Source organism: Ovis aries, chromosome 26 (assembly GCF_016772045.2).
Source record: "Ovis aries strain OAR_USU_Benz2616 breed Rambouillet chromosome 26, ARS-UI_Ramb_v3.0, whole genome shotgun sequence".
Lineage (NCBI taxonomy): Eukaryota > Metazoa > Chordata > Mammalia > Artiodactyla > Bovidae > Ovis > Ovis aries.
In genome coordinates this window covers 26156344-26183957 of record NC_056079.1, presented here as the reverse complement: position 1 = coordinate 26183957, position 27614 = coordinate 26156344, and the positions used below count along the sequence as shown (strand labels likewise).

Sequence of the window (27614 nt, the reverse complement as noted above, 5' to 3'; positions counted from 1 at the left end):
TGAACGGGACCACCAGGGAAGTCCCAGCAGTGTCTAATTCAAACATAAGGTCAGGAATTGGGGCTTTGGAAAAGAAAAGCCAGGTCACTCCAGCGGTTGGTTATCTAGGTCACTCAGGTCTTTCTTAAAGGGACTTTCAAAGGCGGGGGCAGCCTGTTTTCTCATCTAGTTGTTTTGCCGGCTGCTGTGTCGCACAGCTGGCAGCTATCTATTCAGAGGGGCTGTCTTTGCAATGGATGCCTCAGAAATCAAACCAGTAAAGTGAGGCACTTAGACTACAGCCTCATAGCATTTCTCTGAGGGCTTTCTGGCTCCAGGAGCCGTTCTACCTGCACGGACTGCTGCAGGAAAAATGATCAGTTAAAGTGGTCCGGGAGTTAGGGCATCAAAACCTAACTTCCTGGCTCCTGGATGGGACACTTTCGAGGTGCAGGTACAGTCAGTCTCACTGTGGGTCCACTCCCACACCTGCAAGCGGCTCATTCAACACTTTATTAACTTTCCTCTCATCCCTGTCTTATCTCCACACTCCTTCAACAAGCTTTCTGGGATGCCCTCTGGATAAACTACGTGCAGTCAAATCTTTATCCTAAAGCTGTTTTGCATGTGTGTGAAGGGGAGAGTTTCAGAAACTACAACTAATTGCCAATAACCTACTAAGCCAAGTGACTTTCCATTATTATTTCCCTGACCTTGCAATTCCTTCCGCAGTGTCTGTGACTCCTGGGCTCTAAAGTTATTAGTCAGGGAGAAATGTGGCTTTGAATCCCAGGAGACAAGTGTTGTTATTCATCAGCGTGAATTAAAGACTGAATAATAATCAGATTCCGTTGTTTATAAAGCCAAAGCAAGACCTCCATTTATTAAAAATTTTGAGAAATCTGAACACTAAGCTGTGTTGAACCGACCTATCATTTATAACTCATTTCAAGAGCCTTATGTTAATACCAGTATGAATTCCCTGTACAGACCCAACCTTTTCCACCCAGATCACTTACCCTCTCAGCGGCTGTGTTCTTCCTCTTTGTAAAATGGAGATAATCATACTCACCAGCTCCTTCACAAGGACATTGTGAGGATTAATGAGTTAATGCTGGGAAGCACGTTTCTGCCTTAGATGAATGTTTCTATATAAATGCAAATGATTGCATTATAGCTAGGCTTCCATGTACAAATGCTATGACTTTAGATCCTCAATTCACTCATAACACTGAGAAGTGCTTCTAATCTGAACAGAGCTTCCTCTATTTTTTTTTTTTTTTTTGGTCCAATAGAAAAAGCAATCATTGTGAAGGGTAGCAGGAATGTTAGAGTTGTTCCTGATTCTTTTCCCCAGACTTGCTCCCTGCCCTCTAATGGCTCGCTGGATATGCATATGCTGTCTATTTAGCAACTTACCAAGTTATTCCTTTGTCCCTGCTTGGGCTACCAGGTGTTCCATCACTCCTGCAGCCCTTCGAGGCTTATTTAAATAAGCTGTTTGCTTCTAGTAAAAGAGAATCATTCTATATCTTACTTTTTCAATTCTTACAGAATCCCTTTTTCTCCTGATTCACCCCCTCTGAAATCTGATTAGATGGGTTCTGGGCAGTCATCAGAGAAGAGAGGAGTAAAATTCCCTATACTCCTTTGATCGAATTCTCCTTTGCATAAAACTTGGCCAACGCTCCACGATCCGTAGGATGACATCCACACTCCTGAGCCTGGCACTCCGCCAAGCCCATTCCTGATCCTACCACAAGGCTCTTTCCTTCCTTCCATCACTACCCACCTGCACAAAGAGAAACGCCTTCTCTTGTCCCCCTTACAGTTCTGAAGACCTGTCCTTTTTTGTCCATTACCACCTGTGTGAGCTTGTGCAAATTCTTTTCCAACTTAAATTTTTTATCTACAAAGCATGTGTGTTGTATAAAATTCAAGTCACACAAAATGTAAAAACAAGTCTCCCCCCTCATATCCTTGTGTTCCTCACCCTCAGAGGCAATCATTGTTAGCAGTTTATAATGAACCTTTCTGAATATAGTCTACACACAGAAGCATGTACAAATATCCACGAAATAACTTGCTAAGGTTTTGATTGGGATAGCATAAAATCTATAGATCAAGTTAGGAAGGACAGACATCTTGTCAGTATTGAGACAATCTTCTACAATCTTCTTATTCATATACATGGGATATTTTCTCCACTTATTTAGATCTTTTTAAATTTCTTTCATCAGCATTTTTGCAGTTTTCCTCGTATAGCTCTTATATATATTTTGTTAGATTTATACCTAAGTGTTTAATTTTGGAGGTGCTAGTGTAAATGACTTTGCATTTTAAATTTCCAATTTTGGTATATAAGAAAGCAATTGACTTTTTGTACATTAACTTAGTATCCTGGCAATCTTGCTATAATTGTTTATTAGTTCCCAAGGCTTTTTGTTTGATTTTTTGGGATTTTCTACATAGACAAGCATGCCACCTATGAAAAAGTTTTTCTTCTTCCTTTTCAATCTGTATACGTATTATTTCCTTTTCTCTTTTACTGCATTTGCTAGGAGCTCAGTGTGATGTTTGTTGTTGTTGCTGTTATTTCTGTATGATATTGAATAGCAGTGTTAATAGAGGACACCTTGCTTTATTCCTGATTTCATTAGGAAAGCATCTAGTTTCTCACCGTATTAGTTTGCTAGGGCTGCCATAACAGAGTAACACACACTGGGCGACTTAGGCAGAAATTTATTGTCTCACAATGCTGGAGGCTAGAAGTCTGAGGTCAAAATGTCGCAGGGTTGGTTTCTTCTGAGCTCTCCCTCCTTGGCTTGTGAATGCCTGTTTTCTCCCTGTGTCTTCACAAGGCCTTCCCTTTGTACCTCTCTGCGTCCTAATTTCCATTTCTTATATAGATAACCAATCAGATTAGGGTCCACCCTAATGAGCTCATTTTAATTTAATTACCTCTTTAAAGACCTTACCCCCCAATACAGTCCCAGTCCTAAGTTCTAGTGGTTAGGACTTCCAACATATGAATGAGGGGCAGGGAGGGAGATACAATTCAGCCCATAACTCTCACCATTCACTATGATGTTCGCTGTTGCTTTTTTTGTTCTTTACAAAGTTGAGGAGTTATCCTCTATTCCTGGTTTGTTAAGAGCATATATATATATGCTATTTAGAATAACAGAAATTACATCGTTAAATGGTCTTTACAAACACACAAATCGAAAGTCATCACTCCCTTGTGCAAAACTTTTCAGTATTTCCCATTTCTGTGTCATCCCACCTGGCCTAGTGATCTGGTCTCTCAGAGTTTTCATCTCGTACCACTTTCTCCTTCCTGCTCTTCTCAGAGCACCCTGGCCTGCTCGTTTCCTCTGAAAGAAGGCCTTCTGTGTCACAGACTTCCTGCCGTATACTCTCTAGGTGTACTCTTTATGATAGTTGTAGTTATATGTTTTTATTTAATGTTGTTTTTCCCCACTACTACTCCATGAGACTGTTCAGTTCAGTCACTCATTCGCGTCCGGCTCTTAGTGACCGCATGAACTGCAGCACATCAGGCCTCCCTGTCCATCACCAGCTCCCAGAATTTACTCAAACTCATCTCCGTTGAGTCAGTGATGGCATGTGCCATCCAACCATCTCATCCTCTGTCATCCCCTTCTCCTCCTGCCCTCAATCTTTCCCAGCATCAGGGTCTTTTCAAATGAGTTTCTTGCCTGGAGAATCCCAGGGACGGGGGAGCCTGGTGGGCTGCTGTCTGTGGGGCTGCACAGAGTCGGACACGACTGGAGCGACTTAGCAGCAGCAGCAGATTGGTCATAACTTTCCTTCCAAGGAGTACGCGTCTTTTAATTTCATGGCTACAATCGCCATCTGCAGTGATTTTGGAGCCCAGAAAAATAAAGTCAGCCACTGTTTCCACTGTTTCCCCATCTATTTGCCATGGAGTGATGGGACTGGATGCCATGATCTTCGTTTTCTGAATGTTGAGCTTTAAGCCAACTTTTTCACTCTCCTCTTTCACTTTCATCAAGAGGCTTTTTTAGTTCCTCTTTACTTTCTGCCATAAGGGTGGTGTCATCTGCATATCTGAGGTTATTGATATTTCTCCTGGCAATCTTGATTCCAGCTTGTGCTTCCTCCAGCCCAGCGTTTCTCATGATGTACTCTGCATAGAAGTTAAATAAGTAGGGTGACAATATACAGCCTTGACGTACTCCTTTTCCTATTTGGGATTCAGTCTATTATTCCATGTCCAGTTCTAACTGTTGCTTCCTGACCTGCATACAGATTTCTCAAGAGGCAGGTCAGGTGGTCTGGTATGCCCATCTCTTTCAGAATTTTCCACAGTTTATTGTGATCCACACAGTCAAAGGCTTTGGCATAGTCAATAAAGCAGAAATAGATGTTTTTCTGGAACTCTCTTGCTTTTTCCATGATCCAGCAGATGTTGGCAATTTGATCTCTGGTTCCTCTGCCTTTTCTAAAACTAGCTTGAACATCTGGAAGTTCACAGTTCACGTATTGCTGAAGCCTGGTTTGGCGAGTTTTGAGCATTACTTTACTAGCGTGTGTGATGAGTGCAATTGTGCAGTAGTCTGACCAGGAATCATGTCTATTTTAAGATCATCTTTATTTCCTGATAAATAAATCTGTAAAGTTAGGTTGATTATCACTGACCTAATTTTCTTTTTGTCTCACCATGTGGCATGTGGGATTCTAGTTCCCCGACCAGGGATCAAACCTTTCCCCCCTGCAAGGGAAGCACAGTCTTAACCAATGGACTTCCAGGAAAGTCCCTGACCTAAAGTTTTTTAACCAAGTTCCCTATCTATTGAATTCTGTTATGTTACTATGTTTTTCTTATTATTAAGGTGCTCCGGAGAAACAGAATCCATAGGGTTATAAAGAGAGATATAAGAGGAGATTTATAACCAGGCCTGGGGTCACCTGGTTATGGAGGCTAAGTCCCACAATCTGCTGTCTGCAACCTGGAGAGCAATTTAGTCTTGAGACCAGACACTAGAGGCAAGTCTCCTAGATCAGAGCCAGGGATTTATTCAGGAAGGAATGGGAACCTAAATCTTGGAATGGTGACATCTGGATAGATGAACTTGAGAACCTTGAACCCTCTGGGTCTGGAGAAGTGGCCTCTGTGCCCCTGGCCAGAGAATAGCAGCCCACTCTTCACCTGAAGAACACCTAAGGCCTCAAGTATGGCTGATGCCCTGTGCTCAAGATGATATTTACTGAGACTTGCCTGGTGGTCCAGTGGCTAAGATTCTGCACTCCCAGTGGGTTCGATTCCTGGTCAGGGAACTAGATCCCACATGCTGCAACTGAGTTCACATGCCACAGCTAAAGATCCACGTGTTTCAACTAAGATCAAAGATCCGGTGCCACAAGTATGATCCAGTGCAGTCAAATTAATAAATAAATTTTTTTAAAAAAAAGATGATATTTGCCATCCTCCTCAGATTCAGCAGTCTCCTCCCCTCCTGGCCACTAGACCAATAACAAAGGACAAATCTCACTGTGGCCTGATTGAGAAAGAGCTGTTTTTGCCATGGAGAGAAAGAGAATACGCACTGAAGGAGCTTCAAGACCTGGATCATGAAACTGCAAGACCTGAGTGGGGCACGGTGCACTAGTCTGGATAAGGGACAGTTTGAAATGCTGGGGGCACCATATTGTGACTCAGGAATTAATTTCCTGGCAGTGGAGCCTGTCCTAATGTGCCCTTGGGAAGGCTTTTAGAAATTATAGGGGGAAGTAATCCACATTAAAAGAAGCGGAGATGTTAGAAGTGCTTTGGCAGAATGCTCAGGATGGAATCTGAAGGCTCAGAGATGAACGAATCAATTATTTAGAATCAAGGACTCACTTTGTTCCTTGAGAAGGTCCAGATGATGCTTCTTTCTCTTATGCAATAAGGGATGTACAAAGGAGAGGACAGAGCACTCCTGGGTCGTGGGATCCTCCACTGCTTAGGGCTCACCATTCCGGAGGCTGTTCTCCTTAATGACAATGTGGGTGGTAGGATTCCGGAACAGCAGAAGCCAGGTGGTAGACCTTAACTACCACCAACAAGGGGAACTTAATTACTGAAATGTTTGGTGAGGACGGATGGGTCAGTTCATCAGTGTGTGTGTGTGTGTGTGTGTGTGTGTGTGTGTGTGTGTGTGTGTGTGTGTGTTAGTTGCTTAGTTGTGTCCAACTGTTTGCAACCCATGAACAGGCTCCTCTCTGTCCATGGGATTCTCCAGGCAAGAATACTAGAGTGGGTTGCCATGTCCTTCTCCAGGGGACCTTCCCAACCCAGGGACTGAATCTGGGTCTTCTGCATCGCAGGCACAGATTCTTTACTGCCTGAGGCCTGAGGGAAGCCCTCAGTTCATCAGAGGGGACCGCAAACAGAATGCGCTGCACTCCAGCCCGATTCAGGAGTGTTCTTCAAGGAGAGTAGTGAGTGGAGGCCCTCCTGACGGGGTGAGTTTCAGGCAGCACACCTGGTCATCTACTTGTGGAAGAGAGAAATGTCTGAGTGATGGTATCATGGAGGGTTGAGCAGATACTATTGGGACTTACCAAGTTGTTGGGAGGGGAGTAGTGGGAACAGTTCACCCCAGCATGGAGAAATAGTTTAATACTGACATTGTTATAATTGCCACTGCCCAGTGATAATAAAACGTGACCTGTCTTTCAAGAATTTCTACATAAATTCTCAACAGACCCTACTTGCTCACACAGGCGTGGACCACTTCCACCAGTGGTGATCCCCTAGGTTCACCATTGCTCATCAGCTGTGGTGAATAACTCAATAGGTTGTCAGAGGTTTGGAAAGAGTAAGCCTGGGGGCCTAGAGGAATGTGCTAAAGTGAGAGGGTCTTTGCATGCCCCATGAATGTTCACCAGAGTAGATCCATTGCAGAAGAGACATTAAACAGGAGTTTCCTAAAATTTCAGACTTAAAAAAAAAAATTGTAGTCACACCACAGAGCATATGGAACCTTAGTTTCCCCACCAGGGCTGGAACCCATGCTCCCTGCATTGGAAGGCAGAGTATTAATCACTGAACCACCAGGGAAGTCCCAAAATGTCTGGTGACTTCTATCACCAGCCATCAGGTACCTGAAAAAAAGATGGCCGAGATGGAGGCTCTGTAGAGCCCAGCAGCACTGACTTTCTCATACTGATTTGGCTTGGTGTGACTTATGCTCAGAGCTCCCTGTGGGGTCCTGTTGAGGCTGGTATAACAATATATCCATGGTGGGCAGAACCCTACAGTGGCTGCCAATGACCCACATCCTTGCATGATCCCTTCCCCTGAGTGTAGACAGGCCCTGTGATTATGATGGAATATCCCTCCTGTGACTCTGTAGCTTTATACAGCAAAGGTGAAGAAGTTCTGCAGTTGTAGTTAAGATCCCTAGTCCATTGACTCAAGAATCTGAGGTGAGCCTAACCTAATCAGGTGAGCCTTGCAAAGACTGCCTAGGCTTTTCCTGAGAAAGGGAGCCCAATGAGGAGGTGTCTGCAGTGGTCAAGGCAGGAAGTGAAGGTGGCTGGACTGGGCAGAGGATGGGGAAAAGTGGTCAGGTTGCAGACAAATTTTGGAGGCAGAGCTGACTGGCTTGCTAATGGCTTAGGGAAGAATTCCCTCAACAGCAACCCTTACAGCTCTTCAATCAACTCTAATTCAGCTAACACTGATGGAGAATTCATTTTCAGACAGGTCTAATTGACAATCTTCTTTTCTGTGGGAGCTAAGTCCACCTCATATGTTTCTGCCACGTGGTCCTAGCTCAGCATAGTGTAAATGCCTGAAAGTTCGCCTTTTTGATTTAATACCGGTGTCTGACATTAAGCTTTGATTGCTGAGGCATTCACTTCAATAAACACATTGCCAGCTATGTGACTGAAGAGCCAGGCCACCCCACCCCTGAAGCTCCCCTGTTCTATTTATTTTTATTGGTGCATAGATGTAGAGAAGTTCCTTTGTTTTAGAGATCTCCGGTTGACTTAGATAACTGACCCTATTTGCTTGTTTTGCCTTTGCCATCTTTAATTCCCACTCTTTAACATTTAAATTCAACAGGAGTGAATCTGTGAAATCCTAGGTACCCCACCCTCAGCCTCCAAAGAAAGAATTCCAAGCCCACGTTGACTCTCTCTACCAGAGAGCTTACTGTGCAGTTCCATGTGTCCTAGATGCCATGCGCCATCTAGGACCTATGGGTAACAAACTTTGTTTTTCAAAAGTTCCCCGATAGCTGTTGCTGACTGTAATAAAGTATATAAAACGTGTGTGTGTGCTCAGTCATGTCTGACTCCTTGCGACCCCATGGACTGTAGCCTGCCAGGCTCCTCTGTCCATGGAATTTCCTAGGCAAGAATACTGGAGTGGGTTGCCATTTCCTATTCCAGCTGATCTTTCTGACCCAGGGATCGAACCCGGGTCTCCTGCATTGGCAGGCAGATTCTTTACCACTGCATCACCTGGGAACCCCATACAAAACACAGACACTACCATTTTAAGTGTATAAATCCATGGCATTAAGAATATTCAGCGTTGTACAACCATCGCCACTATCCATTTCCAGAATTTTTTCATCTTTCTGAACAGAAACTCTATATCCATTAAATACTAATTCTCATTCCCCTCGCCTCCTAAACTCCTCCTTGATAACCTCTGTGTGTCTTGCAATCATAATAAGACCCACAACAGCCGGTATAACCACACTGTTGATTCTGAAAGGAGAAATGTCTTTGTTGGCTCCCCTGGGAGTGCCCCAGGCATCTCTAGCCCGTAGATCACTATGGATAGGTGAGACCAACACGAAACCGCCAGCCTCTGATGGCCCCAGAGAAGTCAGCTCCCTCTTCTACTTGTCAGATGTCAGTCACTGCTTGCTCACATCCCTCTCTTTGTAGGCTCAGCCCTACGCAGTTTTGAAACCCATGAAAACTCAGTCAGGCAAGAAATGAGAGCTTTCCCCAGTAGTGAGTAGAAGCATGGAAATAATTGCTATACCAAAGATGCAGAGACTCCTGATGTGAGCACTGAGCAGGAGCCTGCCTCTGATCCTACCCCCAGCAAAGAGACACTCACGTGGCTTCCAGGTATAGACAGTCTGTCTGGTTTGCCCACTAGGGTTATCTGCCCCCAAGCAACTTCCCCAGTGGGAATGAAGCTTGACCCTGAGTCCGAGCTAGGTAGACCATAACTCAGGTTCCCTTCACTAAGTGTATTCTGCTTACTTCCCTTTAGTCAGTCAGTTAAGTCCCTCAGTTGTGTCTGACTCTTTGCGACCCCATGGACTGCAGCACACCAGGCCTCCCTATCCATCACCACCTCCCGGAGCTTGCTCAAACTCATGTCCATTGTGTTGGTGATGCCATCCAACCATCTCATCCTCTGTCATCCCCTTCTCCTCCTGCCCTCAATCTTTCCCAGCATCAGGGTCTTTCTCGATGAGTCAGTTCTTCGGATCAGGTGGCCAAAGCATTGGAGCTTCAGCTTCAGCATCAGTCCTTTCAATGAATATTCAGGACTGATTTCCTTTAGGATGGACTGGTTGGATCTCCTTGCAGTCCAAGGGATTCTCAAGAGTCTTCCCCAACACCGTAGTTCAAAAGCATCAATTCTTTTGCACTCAGCTTTCTTTATAGTCCAACTCTCACCTCCATACATGACTACTGGAAAAACCATAGTTTTGACTAGACTGACCTTTGTTGGCAAAGTAGTATCTCTGCTTTTTAATATACTGTCTAGGTTGGTCATAGCTTCCCTCCAGGACTCTTGCTATTCCTTGCCCTGACTCTACTCTGAGTCCTCCCTGACTTATAAATCTGGAAACCCACCTGGCACTGAGAATCACTGCTATCCAGAAATCCTGTGCTGTGCCCAGTTTTCTGAGTCAAGTTCCCCCTCTTGGAGAGTACCCTTTGACCTAGAGTAACCTGGAGTTTGTTCCATCTCCATGGACTTGTTGATTTGATAGCACATCTCTTTTCCAGAGAGAGCTCATGTCCTAGGGGTTTCTCTACAGCACTGCCACTTTCTGACAGTGGAATGTCCCAGCATGCTGTGCAGCACGGGCTGTGGATTGTGACATGTGATTGAAAGAATATTAGAACTGGAAGGAACCTTACAGATCATCTTGTTGACTGTTCCTCTACCTTTTCTTTGAACCACACAGGGAAAAACACAAATAGCAGTGGGTGTCTGCTCTTTACAGACAAGAAAACAAGCCCAGTAACTAAGTGCCTTACCAAAGGTCTTAAAGCAAGTTATGTTTAAGAACTAATTGCCTAGCATTTAGTAGATTTTATATATCATTAACAGTTGGATCTTTTTTCTGGTGACTTGAGCTTATTACTGATGAGAATTTTGAGAGTTAGTGTGCACAGAATTAAATTCAACTTTTAAAATATCTGCTCATCTCTTTCAGGGATCATGCTAGGAACTGAAATTATAATATTTAAGACAGAATTCTTTACTCCTGAGGTTTTAAAAAAAAGTTCAGTGTGTTTAACAACTCCTGCATAGAAATGGTAACCTTGATAGACTGATGGTGAGGGTCACCATTTTCCAAAGATTCAGATGAATAAAGCTAATACAGAGCATACAAAGAAGATAATAAAAATGTGCATGGATTCTAAGGTATTTTAGCAATTTGGTTCTAAGCCAGAGTCTTAAGCTGTACTTTTCCCAACTAGTTTTTTCAAAGAATGAAATAACATTGTACATTTTTCTCAGTCTCTTATCTAAAGAGCAAAAGACTGACTTTTAATAAAAGCTAGCAAGATAAAAATGATAAGAAGTGATTGAAAGAGAGCAAGATTGAGAACAAAAAACAGAGATGAGACTGATGATTGAATAGAATGGCTTGAAAAAAGACAACAGGGGATTGCAGTTTAATAAAAAGAGAGGCTAAAAGAAAGATGCTAGGACATTTGTTTGCTTGGACTGCCGCACGAGAACACCACACACTGGGTGGTGTAAACAACAGAGATTTACTTTTTCAGTGTTCTGGGGACTGTAAGTCCAAAATCAAGGCGTTGGTAAGATCAGTTTCTGCTAAGGCCTCTCTTCCTGACCTGTAGACACCTGCCTTTCCACTGTGTCTCTGTGGCTTTTCCTCTGTGAGTTCAAAAGAGAGAGATCTCTAGTGTCTCCTTATTAGGACATCAGTTCTACCAGATTATGGCTCCACTCTTTTGACTTCATTCAACCGTTACTACCTTCATAAGGGCCCAACCTCCAAATATAGTCACATTGAAGGTTAGGGCTTCATATGAACTGGGGGAGGGGAGCGCATTTCAGTCCATAACAGGCTCTTGTTCAGCATGTTTTCAACAGTATATCCACTAAACTTACTCCTTTTCCTGAAAGTTGTCTCATGTATTCAAGGGAGAGACAACAAAGAATTAGCGTTTGTCGGGGTAACAACAACTCTGCCATCCTTGCACAATGTGAGTAATGGGCTTGTCAGCCCCCAGGGAGCGTGCGATACCTGAATTCATCTCCTATTCACATAAATGCGATACAGACGATTTGCTACTTGTCATATTCCGTGACAACCCACTCTGCACTAATCAAACCAATTATTAACAACTCCCAGCCATACCCATAATTTTGTTCAGGCCTGTGCTATCACTGAATAGCTTAGTTTTATTTTCTCTTCGGGCAATACTGTGAGTTGTCTACATATGGTTATATTGACAGCATATAGGATAAAACTGATGCAATGGATTCTTTGTATCTGATACAGTAGAAAAAGGCAAATACTGCAAAGGCCATACAAACCCAAATGTTAAAAACTACATTTCTTCTTGAGCATCGAAGTTAATTAAAAAAAAATACTGTTGGTTATTTTGTGAAGCTTTTTATGTAAAATTCAATGCTGTAAATATTAATATTTATATGAACAAATAATAAATATCGATCAACTATGCATTTATCTCAAGAAACAAAAAACAACTAAAAGTAGATAAAGGAGTATTCTAAGCCATATACTAAAATAAAAACCATGAAGGAAAATGTGGACAGATTTGACTACAAAACTTATTTTTAAACTTCTGGAGCAAAACAGGTCATAAATAAAAATCAGATACAAGTAACAAACTGGGAAAAATACATGTAACATGGTAAAGATATAATTAAAACACTTGGTATATACAAATGATTTTCAAATTAATAAAAATCAGCAAACACATCAATAGAACAATAAATGCAGATCAAACTAAAAATTGACAGAAACAGAAACTAACTAACGAGCTATTACAAAGATGGAAAATACAAAATCCATATTTGACAAAAATACAAATCAAAAGAAAATGAAAATAGTTTGAATCTATGAAGATATGAGTTTAAAGTCCAGATTTTGCCAGGAGCTGACATGGGAATGGGGAAGTTGACCTGCTCATCTACTATTGATAAAAGTGTAAACCAGTGTAAATTTTATTTTAGAAGGTTGCATTGAATATTTTGTCACTCTTGTTGTTTTCCAGTCACTAAGTTGTGTCCGACTCTTTGCGAACACTGAATATGTGTTTTGAAATTTAAAACACGTATTAACTTGCTCAAGGTGATGACCTAAGCAAATGTGTTTCTCTCTCATATCTACCAGAATCTCACTGAAGAATTAGAAAATACATAAAAGGAAATTTTTTTGCCTGATGAGGAAACTGAATAAGAAACCCATTGTCCAAAATCAAGGCCTGATTCACAGCTGAACACCACCTCCCCTGATGGTTTCTAGGAGGAACTCCAAGTTCAGAGTGAGTGAAAGCTGGGATAAGTCACGGAATGAGATAATTTAATTAATTGTACTGTTTGTAGATAGAATACCTAGTGGAGGCATTTGCTTGCAAGTTAGATATAATCAGAAAAAAATTCTAAATATGTAAAAGGGGAAGACTGCCAAGGAGAGCACTGGAACCCAAGAGAGAAGTTAAATGAAACCCAGGGAAGCTTTGCAACCCCACAGCAGACACAAAGGGAGAAAGCAAGTGGAGCAACATGCTGGGCATGAAATACACAATAGCACTCTGATGCCACATCAGGGCTTTCTTGCTGCAGCAAATAAGGGACCTAAGCTTAGCTGGCTTCTCCCACCTGTGCCATCTCCACCCCCTCTGAATGGAATCCTGTCTGTCAGCACATTCCTGACCACTCTCCTATGGTGAGAAAAGCCATCATGGAGGTGCCCTGGGGTACCTGGGCCAGCCTGAATGCTGCATGACCAAGTCTGTCATTGAAAAATATGCATGAACAAGTTACTCAAAGCAGATAGTCAAAGCAAAACAAGAGCCTGAAGAAAAGCTTTAAGATAAACAAAATGGAACAACCCACTCCAGAAGGAACGGGTATTTCATGAATACAAGAGGCCATAAAAAACTTCTAATTATCGTCCTCAAATTTGAAGACACAGAGAACTTGCAAAAGATTCAAACTGCCATAAAATTTTTTTTGTAAAGTATGTTGAGAAAGGAGAGTTCTTGGAGATTCAAAATGTTTATCACAAAGGTTTATTTGAGAATTATAAGATTGACTCAACACTAGAAAATGAATTCATAGTGTATATTACTAACCTAGTAAAGAAAAACCTTAGGTTATCTCAATGAATAGGGACATATCTGGATAAAATTCAAAATTCATTTCTTATTTAAAAATTTATTATTGAATGAAGAATGCAAAGAAAAAAGGTAAAATACGTTTTGACATGAGAAAATGTCCGTGATGCGTTATTAAGTGTGACTACCGAACTGAATACAAAGTGTGCTCATATAGATCAGGGGTTCCCAACCTCAGCCCTGTTGCCATTTTGGGCCAGGTAATTCTTTGCTGTAGGGGGCTGTCCTGCACGTGGTAGGATGTTTAATACCATCTCTGGACCCAGTACATCAAAGGTCTTTAGTATTCCCAATGGTACTTCTCTCCTGACCCAGAAGTGACAACCAGCAAGTCTGCGGACAATGTCGGATGTGCCCTGGCGGTCACAGTGACCCTGGATTGAGAACCACTAATATCGGTCTGGGGCTTCCCAGGTGGCACAGTGGTAAAGAATCCGCCTGCCAACATGGGAGATGGAAGAGATGCAAGTTCAATCCCTGGAGAAGGAAACAGCAACCCACTCCTGTATTCTTGCCTGGACAGAGGAGCCTGGTAGACTACAGCCCACGGGGTCGCAAACATGACTTAGTGACACTTAGTGCTAACACTTAGTCAGTAACTTAGTCAACATCTATATAAAGTGCAATATAGTTGTAGGGACAAGTATGGCCCTATCTAGATCAAAGTCTTAACAATGAACATTAAGAATAGTGGAAGATGTGTGAGCCTTTCCCACAGACTGATCTGGATCCTGTATGAATTGACACAGGCACGGGATTGGGGGTGGGAGTGGGAAGTGGCTGGAATTGCTGTAATTAGAGAGCTGATGGTTTACAGTTTTTCAAGCTAAGAATGCTGGATCGCGATAATGGACAGGTTGCTCTATACAGTACTGTAGGCACAGCTGCCCTCTACTGGAGAGAATGACAATTTGCCTAGGTTCATTGAAACTGGAACTAATTTCTCAAGCATTCATTTTGTTGCTGTTTAGTTGCCAGGTCATTTCCAAATCTTTGCAGTCCCATGGACTTTAGCCTGCCAGGCTCCTTGTCTGTGGGATTTTCCAGGCAAGAATACTGGAGTGGGTTGCCATTTGCTTCTCCGGGGATTCTTCCTGACCCAGGGATCAAACCCAGGTCTCCTGCCCTCTGGGCAGATTCTTCACCACTGAGCCACCAGCTAAGTCCCAAGGACCATTTAGCATTTAACAAATATGGCTATCTTAGGTTCTGCATTGAGCTTCAGGGATACAAATATGGGGAAAACACAATGCCTTCCCTCAGATAACTCACAGAAAATTGGGGGAGACTTAAGAAAATTGATGCTTGCTGTACAGGGTACAGTGCTAAAATAGTAGTAGGCGCAAATACTAGTAGATTACAGACAAAATATTCTGTATATTCTACTTTGGCTTATTAACTGGTATGACCCATGTTTAAACTCTCATCTGACAAAATTATCCAGAAATTCCTTACTTTTTACTTTGGACGTGGGGTGTTGAGAGATTTAAAAAAGTACCAGTTAAATTTGAATTTCAGATAAATATTACACAGAACATACTTCAATTGAAAAAATACTTGTTTATCTGAAGTTTAAATTTAACCTGGCCTCCTATATTTAGGTTTATTGTTTGCTGACTCTGACCACCTCCCTAACCATGATTTGTCTAAGGACTCCAGGAACTTAGTAAGTGCGATGCATGCATGCATGCATAGCTCAGTCGTGTTCAACTCTTGGTGAACCGATGGACTGTAGCCCGCCAGGCTCCCCTGTCCGTGGGATTCTCCAAGCAAGAATACTGGAGTGGGTTGCTGTTTCCTCCTTCAGGGGATCTTCCCAACCCAGGAACCTGTGTCTCTTTCCTGCATTGCAGGCAGATTCTTTACCACTGTGCCACCTAGGAAGCCCTTGGAAATAACAGAGGGGCCTCTTTTGCTTCAGGAAGGCTACCTGGAGAAAGAACTCAGTGATCAGCATGCTGGTGAACTGTTTCTGGTTTCTTCTGCAGCCAATGGGTCTGTCATAGCCAGCACCACTCCTGTTACTCCCAACCTCTGCACCCCTGCTTATGTTTGTGATAGAGCCACTGATCATCTAGCTTCTTAAAGATGTAGAGATTCTTCAAGAGGAAAGAGTCTTTTTCTCCAGTTTGATGTCCCAAGATTGTACTCCTTAAGGCTACACAACCCCACTATAACACCGGAATAATCCCACATTGTCTGGAAGAGCTTCCACATTCAAGCCAGGCTGAGTATAGAAGCTGGCCATTCTCACCACAGTTTCCCATCCTTCATCCTGTGCTCATCCTTGGGGGTCCTTCAGGGAGCTGCCCTTTCAGCATATCCTAGTAGTGACATCTAAGTTCATCAGAGAAGTTTTATATTGACCTTAGAGTTAATCAAGGCCTCCATCTCTTGGCTCTCAAGTAAGTAGCTCACTTGTTCTGGAGTAAATCTGTACATATTCTTCCCAGTATCAAGATTTTCACACCAAGAGAGTAATGGAAATTGCAGCCATTTTTAAGTCATGGAAGAGTTACCACTATATTCTTTCTGTAAGGAATTGGGTGCATATTTGCCATAATTACAAAATTACTCAAGTGATTCTTTCTATATGGGGAAGATGCTGAAAAGTTTTACATGATAGATTTCTTCCCAGGAAATTAATAATCATTCAAGAGAAAATATTTCTTTGGATTTAAGTCAACAGCATTTGTTGAGCAGCTTTTTCAAGTGCCTAGCACTGCCCTGACGGAGAAGGCAATGGCACCCCACTCCAGTACTCTTGCCTGGAAAATCCCATGGACGGAGGAGCCTAGTGGGCTGCAGTCCATGGGGTCGCTAAGAGTCAGGCACGACTAAGCGACTTCACTTTCACTTTTCACTCTCATGCATTGGAGAAGGAACTGGCAACCCACTCCAGTATTCTTGCCTGGAGAATCCCAGGGACAGAGGAGCCTAGTGGGCTGCCGTCTAAGGGGTCACACAGAGTCGGACACGACTGAAGCGACTTAGCAGCAGCACTGCCCTGAAACTACAGTAATCACCTTACAGAATATCAAAGACCTGAACTTATGAAGGTTATAACATTGTTAGGTGCTAAAAACTTTGACAAATAAACTACCTCTACTTTTGAAATTTGGTTAAAAAAATTAACTTATTCTTTTCAAATTTCTGTTCGGTGTAGTATAATGGAAAGTGGGTTTTAGAGCCAAAGCTCTTAGATTTGAATGCTTGCTCTATCCCTTATTAGCCGTATGTGCTTAGGAAATTAGCTGATCTGAGCCCCAGATTCTCCAACTGTAGAATGAAATTAATGTCACTTTTTCAGGATTGTTGTCAGAAAAAGATAAGAATATGTAAAGGGCACAATTTCTGGTAACACATACAAAATGTAGTGTCCCTCCAAAATAATTTACTGAAGCCCTTAAGGACTAGAAAATATTCAACAGAAAATCGACTTGATCTGACTGAAAGTGTCAAAAGTTAGTTTTATCTTGTCTCTATGTTGGAGAGAGAGGGAGAGAAGAGAACAGACCAACGTTTCTTTTGTTTTTTGGCAGTGCTGTGGCGCATGCAGGATCTTAGTTCCCCAAACAGATATCAAACCCACGCCCCTGCACTGGAAGCGCGGAGTCAACCACTACACCGCCAGGGAAGTCCCCCAGACTGATATGTCCTGATACAAGGATGTTTGGGGTGAAAACCCAGTTAGATAAATTAACTATCCATGAAATATATCTGGAAATTGACACTGTCTTTCAGACACTGAGTCTTTCAATAACCCATTTCTCTTCAATCTAGTTTCACATGGAGTACAGTATGTGGGGAGTAAGGGATTTCTTACTAGGAAGAAAAGAATATGATTTACTTATAAATATTTAATAAAGTAATAGCTATATGACTTTGGGCAAGTTACTTAACATCTGAGACCTCTGTTTCCAGAAACACTAAAGTACTTGCCAACTCTTCAACATGAAACTTTTCATGCCTGGGAGGTAGATTATACTTGAAGTTCACCATTACCTTGGTAAAAATCTTATTGTTAACCCTACAGCCTTTTGATGAAAAAAAGATACCTGGTGATACCTGGTGGCTAGTGACATCTAGAAAAGAAATCAGAGTTAATCTTAGAAATTATTTTTAAAGCACCTATTTAAAGTTAGAATAGAATTTTAGAATGAAACAATATTTCCACATTTAGGATGAAAGGTATAGAATAAAGGAAAATTTCATCCCAGTAACAAGAGAGACAGAATGAGCTGACAATGTTTGAGGAGTTCCCAGATAGAGCAGATGTCAATCAGCAACCAACTCAGGAAATAAGAAGTCTGTTGACTCAAAGGAAGACAAGTCAGGCTGGAAGAAAAATGAAATCCTCACCTATATCCAGTGAAATTTAAGTAGAAAAAGATTCATCAGGATATTTGTTGCTTTCAAAACTCACCTCATAATCTGGGTTGTGGAAAAGAATTCTGTTGGTGTCTGGGCCAGGAGACTTTCTGTTCGTTAAGAAACAGCAGAAAGGGGCTTCCCTGGTGGCTTGGGGGTAAAGAATCCACCTGCCAATGCAGGAGACATCAGTTCGATCCCCGAGATGGGAGGATCCCACATGCCAGGGAGCAACTAAGCCCGTGTGCCGCAACTATTAAGCCTGTTCTCTGGAGCTCAGGAGCCATGCCTACCGAAACCCTAATGCTCTGGAGTCCATGTTCCACAACTAGAGAAGCCACCACAAGGAGAGGCCTACACACCGCCACTAGAGAAAGCCTGCACAGCAATGAAGACTCAGCAGAGCCAAAAATAAATAGATTAATGAATTGTATACCATTGTATATAAATTTGTTTTTATAAAAAGAAACAGCAGAAAGCGGACAAACTGACGCCTGAAGTTATACGGAAAAATAACCCAGATTGTTCATGTTGATATCATTATTTTCTTTGCAGGTAAACATCTTTCAAAACCAAGAGATTTAGAATTAGAGAATGAGCTTATAGTTGCCACAGAGAAGGATCGGGGGACAGGATAGTTAGGGAGTTTGGGATGGACATGTACACACTGCTATATTTAAAATGGATAACTAACAAGGGCCTGCTGTATAGCATGTGGAACTCTGCTCAATGCTATGTGGCAGACTGGATGAGAGGGGTGTTTGGGGGAGAAAGGTTACATGGATATATACGGCTGAGTCCCTTTGTTATTCACCTATCACTACATTGTTAATTGGCTATACCCCAATACAAAATAAAAAAGTTTAAAGTAAATAAATAGAGGCATGTGATGATTACAGAAAACAAGAATTAAGTATAAAAATGTTTAAGAGAATTTTGGCACTTTAATACATCTACCTGATTAGTCTTAGGAATGTAGTTGAAACTGTATAATTAAATAATCAATGTAGACTATAATCATAAACTTAACTCTTAAGCTCACAATGAGTTGCCTTACAAATCTTATTATTCGATTTATAAATGTAGTAAATAATAAAAATTACTTTAAAGGACATTTGTGAAACATTTGGTCCCATTTGTAAACTTAGATAATTGAACTCACTTTTGAGTTGCACTCAATGTTTTTTTTTCTATGTATTAGTTGTGTGATGAACTTTCCCCAAGTATTAAATAATTTTTATAATGCTAAAAATTTAAACATGAGATTATAAATCAATTGCTGTTGTTCAGTCACTAAGTCATGTCTGATTTTTTGTGACCTCATGGACTATAGCCTGCCAGGCCCTTCTGTCCATGGGATTTGCCAGGCAAGAATATTGGAGTGGGTTGCCATTTCTTCTCCAGGGAATCTTCCTGTCCAAGGGACTGAATCTGCGTCTCCTGTACTGGCAGCCAAATTGTTTACCTCTGAGTCATCAGGTCAATAGACTGTGGTAAAAAGTAAGCTGCTGCTGCTGCTGCTAAGTCGCTTCAGTTGCGTCCGACTCTGTCTAACCCCACAGACGGCAACCCCCTAGGCTCCTCTGTCCCTGGGATTCTCCAGGCAAGAATACTGGAGTGGGTTGCCAATTCCTTCTCCAATGCATGAAAGTGAAAAGTGAAAGTGAAGTCGCTCAGTCATGCCTGACTCTTAGCAACCCCATGGACTGCAGCCTACCAGGCTTCGCCGTCCATGGGATTCTCCAGGCAAGAGTACTGGAGTGGGGTGCCATTGCCTTCTCCGAAAAAGTAAACAGGGAGAAATAGAAATTGAATTAGTAGTCAAGTGGAAGAAATGGCAGAGTTTTCATTTTTTACGATTAGAAAGAATAAATCCTATTATTGTTTAGTTAACAAAAGTTTCTGTAGCTGCCAAAACATTAGAGGAAAACAAAAGAAAATGTAGTCCATGTATCAAAAGATATAACACAAACAAAAACACCCCAGCAAAAGTGTGTGGAAAATAGCATCCTCACCATTAAAACCTTTGCCTGATTTCTGCTCCTCCTCTGGTGCCACCCAGGGTGATATGTGACAGCAAAAGAGATGGTGAAGGGCTGGGAAGCAAGGAAAAAGTGATTTTTGTCCTCGAGCTATTAGGGCCAATCCTTCCAGTTCATTTCCACAGATTCCACAGAAAGAGTATCTAAGAAGTTGAGACAAAAGCCACAGGAGAGCCTCCTCCGGTCTGCTAAGGTCCAGTGTTACCAAAGGAAGAAGCCCATTGCCCTTCCAATCTGACCAGATCCTAGGATTCCCGACCTAGGAATTCGTCCATATAGACCAGAGGCACAGCTGTGACAAGGACTCACTTTTGGGTCGTTGGCCCCTGAGGCAGGCAGCTAAGAGAGCAATCTCTAGCCTGAGATACGTTCTTGGAGCCAGAGCTCCACGCAGCTCCCGAACACGCGCCTGTCTGCCGTGCGTGAAAAGACAACCCAGGTGTAACTTTTGGCTTCTAGCAAGACTAGGTATTTGGTAACTATCAATCTAAATTTGAGATCTAAGTAATCGTACAAAGTACAGCATGGATGGCAAGTCCCTGGAATGTCTATGATTCAACAGATTAGTAGTTTCAATTCCCCAGGCAGTTATGAAATGGTCAAAGAGACCAGGAGAAGTTGACAGAGAAAGGAAAATTTGGTCCACATGCTTCACCCATTTCTGGTTGCTCCCCTCACGGGGACATTGGGTCCCTCTTGGCACTGGCAGGTCAGTATAAACCCACTACAGCCTCCTCTTTTGGGCATACCTTCAATTGTTACGAGGCGTCTCGGAACCGCAAAGCCGGGATTAACTCTAGTTTTGCACTTGTTTTGTGCATCTCTGGCTTTCAATCAATCACTCATGCAGGCACACCAGAGAGTCAGTAAAGTAGAATAGAAAATGTGTTTACTAGGAGAACAAAAGAACTAGAGCTCGAAGTGTCCTTCAGTTCAGTTCAGTCGCTCAGCCGTGTCCAACTTTTTGCGACCCCATGGACTGCAGCACAACAGGCTTCCCAGTCCATCACCATCTCCTAAAGCTTACTCAAACTTATGTCCATCAAGTCAGTGATGCCATCCAACCATCTCATCCTCTGTCATCCCCTTCTCCTCCTGCCTTCAATCTTTCCCAGCGTCAGGGTCTTTTCCGATGAGTCAGTTCTTCACATCAGGTGGCCAAAGGATTGTAGTTTCAGCTTCAGCATCAGTCCTTCCAATGAATATTCAGGACTGATTTCCTTTAGGATGGACTGGTTGGATCTCCTTGCAGTCCAAGAGACTCTCAAGAGTCTTCTCCAACACCACAGTTCAAAAGCATCAATTCTTCTGCACTCAGCTTTCTTTATAGTCCAACTCTCACATCCATACATGACTACTGGAAAGACCATAATTTTGACTAGTCGGACCTTTGTTGGCAAAGTAATATCTCTGCTTTTTAATATGCTGTCTAGGTTGGTCATAGCTTTTCTTCCAAGGAGCAAGTGTCTTTTAATTTCATGGCTGCAATCACCATCTGCAGTGATTTTGGAGCCCTCCAAAATAAAGTCTCTCACTGTTTCCATTGTTTCCCCATCTATTTGCTATGAAGTGATGGGACGGGATGCCATGATCTTAGTTTTCCGAATGTTGAGTTTTAAGCCAACTTTTTCACTCTCCCCTTTCACTGTCATCAAGAGGCTCTTTAGTTCTTCACTTTCTGCCATAAGGGTGGTGTCATCTGCATATCTGAGGTTATTGATATTTCTCTCAGCAATCTTGATTCCAGCTTGTGCTTCACCCAGCCTGGCATTCCACATGATGTACTCTGCATATAAGTTAAATAAGCAGAGTGACAATACACAGCCTTGACGTACTCCAAGTGTCCTTACCTTGTCTTGAAGATCCTGGATGAGCCCCCAAGATGATAGCTTATAGTGAATGGTGAACGGTGCTCCCAGATTCAGGGTCTCCAAAGAAGATTTAACTCTGGGACCGACAGTCTCAGTCACTCAGAACTTAGTGTCGATTTTATTTAAAGTGAAAGTGACAGAAAAAGCTTCTGACATAGACATCAGAGGGGGGCAGGAGAGTACCCGCCTCACTAGTTGAAGCACTAGGGCCTTATATACTTCTCAACTAGCTGCTGAGAATAGATAAAAAATACCTCAAGGTTGTGACAATTTTGCCCAGACCTTTTCCCAGTAACATACATCCTGGGATGACATCAGCATGAGAATAGCCAGAAGGAACAGCTTAATCGAGAGCTCAAGGCTGTGGAAGTTTTCCCCAGGCCTTCTCCTGTAATGTTCATCCAAAGCTCAAAAAAGACATGTCCTTGAACTAGAGATACTGCTGCCTACAAGGCCTACGTATCTAAGACAAAAGAATGTGAAAAAGAAAGAATGTTCACCTCCTCCTCAAAGGGAACTTAGGCTTGGATTCCTTATCAACCTGCAGAAGTTAACTCTCTCAGCATCATTTGGATTCCCTGTTCCAAAATGAATAGAGAAGGATTGTGCAGGCCCATGAATGGAAAGTTAAGTTTAAGTGACTGGACTGGAGTAGCTAGATTCTATGATCTAGATAATCCTTGAATCTGGCTATAATAGGCCATGGTGGCTCAGACGGTAAAGCGTCTGTCTACAATGCAGGAGACCCGGGTTCGAGCCCTGGGTTGGGAAGATCCCTTGGAGAAGGAAATGGCAACCCACTCCAGTACTATTGCCTGAAAAATCCCATGGACAGAGGAGCCTGGTAGGCTAGAGTTTATGGGATGGCAAAGAGTCGGACACGACTGAGCAACTTCACTATATATAGTTCATTAATGCAAGAAGTCTTTAAAATCTTGTCATTTTCATCTCTCAAACTTGTTGTGAAGTGTTTACTACTTCCAAGCACAAACTTCAGCTAAGGCAGTTGGTCTTTGGCTGTCTAACAAACAGTGTTTATCAAAAACTTTTTGAATTACAGTCATCAAAAATGTACCAGAATGGCCCCTTCTGCGGATGCCTGGAAACTTATTTTCTTTTTTAAAAAATATTATTGTTTTTATTTTTATTTTTACTTTATTTTGCTTTACAATACTGTATTGGTTTTTGCCATACATTGACATGAATCAGCCACGGGTGTACATGAGTTCCCAATCCTGAACCTCCCTCCCACCTGCCACCCCATATCATCTCTCTGGATCATCCCCGTGCACCAGCCCCAGGTATCCTGTATCCTGTATCGAACATAGAAGAAACGAATCGCCAGTCTACGTTCGAAACTTATTTTCACAGTGCCCACTCTACTCAGTTCTGTGGAAGAGAACCCAGGCCCCCAACAGAGTGGAAAGGATGCCAGTAGCAGGCGTAGACAATGATCTTTATTTAAGGTCTACTGTGTGCTTCCCTGGTGGCTCAGACTGTAAAGAACCCGCAATGCGAGAGACCTGGGTTCGATCCCTAGGTTGGGAAGATCCCCTGGAGAAGGGCATGGCAACCCACTCCAGTCTTCTTGCCTGGAGAATCCCGTGGCCAGAGGAGCCTGGGGCGGGGTGGCTACAATCCATAGGGGTCTCAAAGAGTTCAACAGACTAAGCGACTTTCACTTCACTTTCACATGTGCAAATAGCGTATGTGGTGAACATCCTCCTTTTCACGTTGGGACACTGAACCCATGCTCAGGGTCCAATCGCCCCCTCCCACCACCCCCAATGCCCCCCGCCCCCATCCTCAGGTTCCGCCCCCGAAGGCTGGCTCCTGTCTGCGCAGGCTCAGATGTGACATCTTCGGGGCACAGAATCCTCCGCGTGCGTAGGTACACGTGTCTGAGGAGCGCCTGCTTCCTTCCTGAAGCTTCTTCGGCTGCAGGTTGGTGGAAGTTCTGTATCGACTGTATAGCCTCGAAGATTTGAATTCTGAAGAACTGGCCGGGCAAAGGATGCTCAAGGTTTGTGGGGCAAATGTGGCGTTTGTGGAGAGGCGATTTAGAAGCCAGCAAGGTGCCAGGTTGAATTCAAGAGAATGTTAAATTATCACGAAGTTCAGCATTTGGACCCAAAGGTGGGGCCTGCAAGGGGAGTGAACTCCCCGATGCCTAAAGTGAACTTTTAGCTTCTCTTGGGTGACGCCGAGGCAGCGGGAGGGGGAAGGCCCGCGCCCGGAGATCCGGGGTTCTCTGTCGCCCGAAAGCGTTGAAGAGCGCCTGGAATCCTGCGGGCCTTCGGAAGGAAGCCACTCGCGTTCGTCGCGGGCCGCAGAGGCTGAAGTGGAGGATGGGTGGGTGGGGATTGTTGGGGCGCGGGGGGGGGGGGGGTGGCGGCATCCTGGGGGCGGGGCCGAGGCCGCTCTGGTGGGCGTGGCTTCTCCGGGCACACGCCGCCCCCTCAGGTTCACACCGAGCGCGAGACGCCGAACGTCGCCCGAGTGACAGCTGCTCTCCAGGCGCCCCGAGACGCTGAACCGCCCGGGCCGCTTCGGCTGTCCGCGCGCCGCGTCGCCTCGGGTCAGAGCCCGCGCTCTCCGGACGATGCCCGCCGGCGCTGGCCCTCCGCTGTCTCGCTGCAGGAGCGGGTGGACTTGGGGGCGCTCGGGTAGGCGAGGGCGGCTCGGGAGCGGGGCGCGAAGGGCGTTCGGGCACCGGCGAGGGGTGAGCAGCCCCGCCGGGCGGGCGGACCTAACGCGCACGGCGGTGCGGCCGCCGCGTGTCCCGAGCGACGCGGCCGTTGTAAGGGCTGGGTGGAGTGTTTGCGAGGCTGCTGTGTGGTCGGTAGTTCTTGACTCCTTGATTCAGTTCTCTGAACTGCGTGAAACGCCTAAGATCCCACGGTGGTGTGGGTGCAAAAACGTCTTCCCACTGCCAGGTAGTTTAGTTTGAGCCATTTCCTAAACTCGCGCCCGCTTAGATCTTTCAAGGCAGTTTCCATCCTTCCCTTGCTTAGGGTTGAATTTTCTCCATTTGTTTGGAATGCTCAATATTCCAATTAGTTTCTCAGTATTTATTTGATGTACTTGGCCGCCGTCATGGCTGTGTGGAAAGAAACGACTTAGTAGTGATTAATGATGTTACAGAAAACCTGCTGAGGTTGTTGGTAACTGCAAGTTCCCTCAAGTTTTCAAAATTGTGGATTCCAAGTGCAGTGTGAAGCATCCCAACTGTGAGTGCATTATTCGCTTTTGGGAGCGACAGATGAATATGGGACTGTTTCAAAGTATGAAATCAGAGTGGCACAAAATTATAACTAAATTTTTGAATTCTCTTTTCGACAGTGTGTCGTGTATGTGTAGACGGAATAGAAGTAGTACAGGCTTTAAATGGTTTTGAGTTCACGTTTAGAAAACTGTTAGTTTCGTTGATGAGATATTCTTAAAAGGTTTAAGGCTTCATTCAGAAGATATTGTTGATTGGAAAGGAGGGTACCGTTTTAACATTTGAGGCCCAAGGGGACTGGAGGAGTGAAGTCAGAATTTAGAAACATTTTCGATACTCGATCATTGCTCAGTGTCTTAAAAGCTTTCAATTAAAACAAAAATAAGTCTGCTTTATTGCCCAGATCCTTAAATAGCCAAACCTTACTGAAACATAAAGATGTCAAAATTTGGAGAGAATGCTCAAGTATCTTGAATACCCATGCACATTTTCCTTTAAAAAAACATGGAAGAATTCATATGACTGGGGGGAAAAAATAGGAATTATCTATAGAGTTGTTGAACAATGAGAAAAAATAGCATAACTTTTGTTTACATTTTCTGGAATTTCTACTTAGTGGCTAGTGATAATATCAATTTTAGTATAATTTTTAGCCATTTTTTACTTTTATCATTTAATATGTTAATGTTTTTACCACTTTGCAGTATATACATATGGAATGTTGTACACCTGAAAGTGATATGTCAATTATAGCTCAATGTATGTCAAGAATATGTAAAAATTACTTTATAGAACCAGTAAAATATAGTACTTTTGTTAATAAAAAATATTGTTTCATTTTTACTCAATGACAAGTTATATGAGAATCACTTTTTTTCTGGTACACTTTTTCTCTAGTACAACTAGTGTACATGGGCACTTTTAAGTTGTAAAATTATGTTTTATTATGCTGAAGGCATGGACATGAGTTTGGGTAAACTCCGGGAGTTGGTAATGGACGGGGAGGCCTGGCGTGCTGCAATTCATGGGGTCCCGAAGAGTCGGACACCACTGAGTGACTGAACTGAACTGATACTGAAGGCTATCATAATGTGGGCTTCACAGCGGTAAAGAATACACCTGCCAACTCAAGAGATGGGGGTTCTATCCCTTGGTCAGGAAGATACCTGGGAGAAGAAAATGGCAACCCACTCCATCCCAAGAAAGATGGATGTGGAAGCCTGGCGGGCTACAGTCCATGGGGTTGCAAGAGTCGGCCAGGACTTAGTGGCTAAACAACAATAATCATACTATACTTGGGTTGCAGAATCTTAAGTTTGGGAAAATAGGCACCATTTTCACAGTACTTAATTTTAGAAAACTGGCAATTACGGTCTTTTGGTAAGCATACTACTTTGGTTTGCTTTTCTGTGTTCCTGTTTCCTTTCTCATTTATTTAGAAATATCTGTACTTCATTGAAGGATGATTTAGAGGGTTTGAAATGCCTGCACTTTTTCTGTTGGATCACAAACCGTGACTGTGTTGCACAGTTGAAATTGCTTTTCCTCTAAATCTTTGTTTTATTCCATTCATATTTTGTTGCTTATACTTATTATTTTAAACAGTGATTTTTTTTGGTCCAACAATTATTTCCAGAGCAGCAGTATTTTATTTGTTGATCTGATGTGTCTATTTAAGTGATGCTCTTGGGTGGTTGGTTTTTACTTTGTAATGCTTTGGTTTTTAAAATTAGTCAAGTAGTAGAGTTAGAGTGTCAGAACTTCTATAGAGATCTCTCTGTTTTACATGGTTAGATAAAGTTTCACAACAAGTTAAGCGAAGTTTAGAAAAATTTAAACACATGCATAGAGAAAATTTGATTAAAGATCGTCCCTGAGGTCTGGTAGCAACTCTGTATGCTTGAAATGTGTAATCCACATAATGCAAAGCCTTTATAATTACAGCACTTCAACACTAATGATAGCTGCTCCTGAGGGTCTGTCTTTAATTACAACAGCTGAGACTCTGGCAAAGCTCTTGCTACGGCTTCCGGCAGTGCGGCTGTGAATGGTTCAGTCCTTATCAGAACCTAAGTTTCCTTTTTGGATAGCTTTGGTAGTGCTTATTAGACCCTAGATACACACAAATTTTTTTTTTTTTAAGTGTCTTCAAGAGGCTTACTGTAATTCAACTTGAGAATTTTGAGGACAATACTGAGTGCTGGCTCAGATGGTAAAGAATCCGCCTGCTATGCAGGAGGCCTGGGTTCTATCCCTGGGTCGGGAAGATCCCCTGGAGAAGGGAATGGCAACCCACTCCAGTATTCTTGCCTGGAGAATCCCACGGACAGAGGAGCCTGGCCGCCTATGTGGGCAAGTCCATGTGGTCACAGAGTCAGACTTGGGTGAGCGACTTTCAATGTAATAGAGAAAATCACTGATTTGAGGGTCTAGCTTGTCCGGATAGAAATAGCAAATGTCCCAGGTGAGCACATACTCCTC

The 27614-nt window shown here is 43.0% G+C and overlaps 1 protein-coding gene across 1 annotated transcript in view; it reads left to right on the top strand.

Moving 5' to 3' along the window:
* The first annotated feature begins 24371 nt into the window (after positions 1-24371).
* The window catches only part of TEX15 (testis expressed 15, meiosis and synapsis associated), a 78407-nt gene continuing 75164 nt past the window's right edge, over positions 24372-27614 (top strand). The window contains exon 1 of the mRNA XM_027962577.2: positions 24372-24576. The gene's annotated coding sequence lies outside the window, so the exon portion shown is untranslated. The remainder of the gene's footprint in view (positions 24577-27614) is intronic.